Raw genomic sequence first — 4,008 nt, 5'->3', positions numbered from 1 at the left:
CGGGCAAAAATATCATAACTAAGTTAAAAGTTCGGTCAATCTCAGATATTTCGCACCCCCGGACGTAAACCTGGTTCCGCCACTGATTGCCGGGCAAAGTACTGTTACGTTTTTAGTCTTAGGTTTTATAGCAAATACGCTTAATTCGTCAAAAATCTATTAGACTGACTGTCGAAAGAGTTTGTAAGAGGTTTTTCTTTGATAAATATTGGACATAGGCATTAATTATTAAGTCTATAAATTCAGTCCTGTTGCTTTATCACTTGTGACGTCGATTTAATCCCTATGGTTTCAATGGCGGCACCAGACTTCAGGGATTGAGGTTGCAAACAGGGGCCAGGCTAAGTTAATGGGGAGACAAATGTCGAGGCTGAATTCAAACTAAGGCGTCTTGTCGAAAGCCCATTGTGGAGCGACTGAGAAGGCTCTCCGACGAAAAGTTTCGAAAATTGAATTGGTCTGGTGCATTCTTTACATATTTTGGGGCAAAAACGTATAAAAATCATATTTTGAGATTTGTTATAAACAATTTGGGGGTACAATTGGGAGAGGAAATCATATTTCTAGGGGGGCAAATATGCCCCCCCCCCCCTCCCGCCCCTCCATTGGCGCCGTAACTGTAATGGTTTATCATTGTTCTCACCAGGATAGATAATTAATACTGATATACTATATTATTATGACTTGTTTCTATCAATGTTTAATGAGAACCCTCACCTGTAACTATATCAGAGCTTTATCAAATATATTTCTACTATTCGACTTGATAATGCTATGTGAACTAGACTCGTGCTCACAGAAACAACTCGCACCCGGAAAGATTTTCCTGGAAAGAGTTTTAGCAATCAAAAAACGAGGGGAAGTGTTTTATCTGATGTATAAACAGGAAATTTGTTGTTTTTTTTTAGTTTGGAAATCGATTACTTAAATGTCAGCAATGATCTGGGTAGAAAACTTAGATCGCTCATTTCTAGTCTCTATGATAGTAAGAGAGTAAACAGTGCTTCAACTGATTGTGAATTGTTAAATAAATAGTTATTATAATACTGCTACCGTACCACAGTAAAGATGTTAATTGGTTCCACTCTTAATATATTATTCTTATACAAATAACACTGGGAATTCCCGACGGCGCTAAATTATAAAACAATACTAGATACACAATATTTTCATTTCAATCCAGTTTAAAGGGACACGTTGGACCAGTTGTATCTTTGTCTCAGAAATGGATTTTTTTTTTTATCTCAGCTGATCAATTATAGTGTTCACAGTTCACAGTCGAAATCTGAGCCTTCAATTCCATGTGTGTACAGAATTATCCGTGTTTGAAAGTTAAAATGACGACTCGTCTTTCTTGATACTCCGTCGTAAATAGAAAAGACATATATACAAAAAGAAAGTGTATATCTAAGGGAATATGCGAGGTGTGCTACAGGCTGTGTAAGTTATATCCCTCGAAAGTTAGAAATATAAAAACATTAGACTAATACCACTGTCCTTCGTTTCATTTCATTTGAAAATCATACTGTGAAAATTGTCGAGTACTGCCTCGCTAACTTTCCTCGTTATAAAAGTAACATTAAATTACAAGGTGACAACAATTTATTATAAAAACCTTTTCATTCACAACCTCTCACGGGACAGATAGAATTATACAGTATCACTACATGTGAAACAACCCACACGTAGAAACTGTTCAAACTTTTATAAATAATTATTGTTTTGTTTATGGCTTGTATTCAAATGTTGACAAAATAGGAATAAAACTAAAGTAATTCAATACTAAGAATTATTAGATATTATGACGTCTGATTCGTAATTCTTTCAATTTTATTGATTATCGTGCAGAATTCAATTAAAAATAGCATAACAGATTTAATATTACATAATCGAATTTTCTATAAATTTTCGTGAAAGTCGAATGCCTTTACAGTTACAGCAGTTCACCAAAATATCTCTCTAAGATGGTGAACCCTCTCTAGTGGCGTCTGCAGAACTTTGGGTTTTTTTTTTGGGGGAGGGTTGGGGTGGGGGGTGGTGGGTATTTATTCAAATCCATTCTACAGAGGTCAGGGGTCATTTGTTTTTTTAAAATAAGTCCTACAATGTATGTTATTTGAAGAGTATTACTTTAATATTATTACATTTTTACGATGAAATAATGCAAGTTTTCACAACTAATTGTACTCATGGGTCTTGGAGCCGCCATTGACCCTCTCCCACCCCAATTCATCTCTTTATCCATCCAACTAATACTTGTTTTAAATAGGAATAAGGTTAGGAGCATGGTGAAGTGCTTACTCATAGGTCCGCGTGGAGTATATTACAGATTAGATTTTAAGATTAAATAATCATAATCTACCGGAAGATATCACTATATTTTCATTTATTAACGTTTCAAATTTATCCAAACTTATTACTGGGTAGCTAGGTAGAGACTGTTATTAGAAAGCTGCGTCTGACAACCAAGACATTCTGTTACCTAACCTAAGACAAAATTAATTCGACTAAAAACTAGTTAACTTACATTTCACCCCCGCCACGAGCATGTTGATTTTGACGAAAAGTAGTCGCTGAGAGCCTTAACTAAGACTTTCTCAATTAATTGCAGACAAACCTGACGTCTGTTCTAATTTTGTATGGTGGTTTAGGTAACAACAAATACATTCCATCATAAACACGGGGAAAAGTTAATTATTCCTAGAGTAAGTAGGAAATATAATAGATCTAAACGACCGGAACACAATAAACATCCTGCATCATTGAAGCAGAATAGTAAAGCCAGGGGGAATATCTCGAGATGACTAGCTAGAAAACTCGGATCGTTTCACTCTTTGATAATTCTCACACGGTTTTTAACTTTGTTAATAACCAAGAAAATTTTCGATCTTGAAAGTGAATAACAATATAATACACAATAAGGTTTTGAGAATTATAAAATACTGAAAGTAGATCAGTTGTCTGAAAATCGAACATCGTGAATCTCTGAGTAACATGTTTCAGGTTCTGTTTTAAGCTGAAATGGGTCAATTTTCTGCAACTCCTATACTTAACGTGAAACTCTCAGTAATATATTTTTTCAGGTTCTGTTATTTCTAATTACTGTAGGTTGATATTCAACTGTCGTCTCTGTTGTATTACCATTCAGAAAAGGGTTACGGATAGCTAAGATTCAGTACTACGGGACATAAAACTCTAATGTGAACTTAATTCTGTGACAGATCATGTGTTTTTTTTTTTGGTTATACATTTTCTATTTCCAATTTCCCACGTATATGCCAGTGGCTCAACTACTGTCTGCTTGAACCAAGTACTCGAGTCCCAACCCTAAGGGGCTCCCTGCCCCAGAAAAGGGGGTGTCAGTTTACAGGAGAGCATAAGAGAAGGGTCTCCTACTCATCCAGTTGAGCCACTAGCCTATGTCACGGTTAATTTAACTTTATTTCTATATATTCTAGGTAACGATGTCTCGGTTGACTGTAGTTTGTGTTTTATTGTTATTATCAGTTCGTTTAGAATCACTAACAACTAACAACAACTATTTACAAATTGGTGAGTACATTTCGTAATCCAAGCGTCCATTTAAGAACGTGTACGGAGGCCCGTAGCCAGACTTGATTGTTCGGAGGAACAAGTAGTATATCTGGAGGGTCAATGATATATGGGGTTATGTTACAGTAATGGAATTGATCGGTTGTCAGGATTTTTTCAGATGGTCATTTTGTCTTCAAAATGCTTGTATGTTATAATAATAGTTATATTATTAATTGTTTAAAGACCATTACACAAATCTCAACAGTCTGAACAGTCACATAACATTTTTTAATAGAAAATGAATATAAGATAGATATAACATATCTATGCTGCCTTCCTAACATTAACCATAAAGTTTTCAGGTTTGACTTAAAAAAATAGGAAACTCTGAAATGGATTTCAAGGCTAGTGGTAGATTGTTTGGCGCGGCCACACCAAAGGCACGATCGCAATACTGTTCTGAATTTTTCTTTC

This window comes from Lottia gigantea (genome assembly GCF_000327385.1).
Source record: "Lottia gigantea unplaced genomic scaffold LOTGIsca_159, whole genome shotgun sequence".
NCBI classification, from domain to species: domain Eukaryota; kingdom Metazoa; phylum Mollusca; class Gastropoda; family Lottiidae; genus Lottia; species Lottia gigantea.
The sequence above is the reverse complement of the archived record's forward strand: the minus strand, read 5'-3'. Positions refer to the sequence as shown.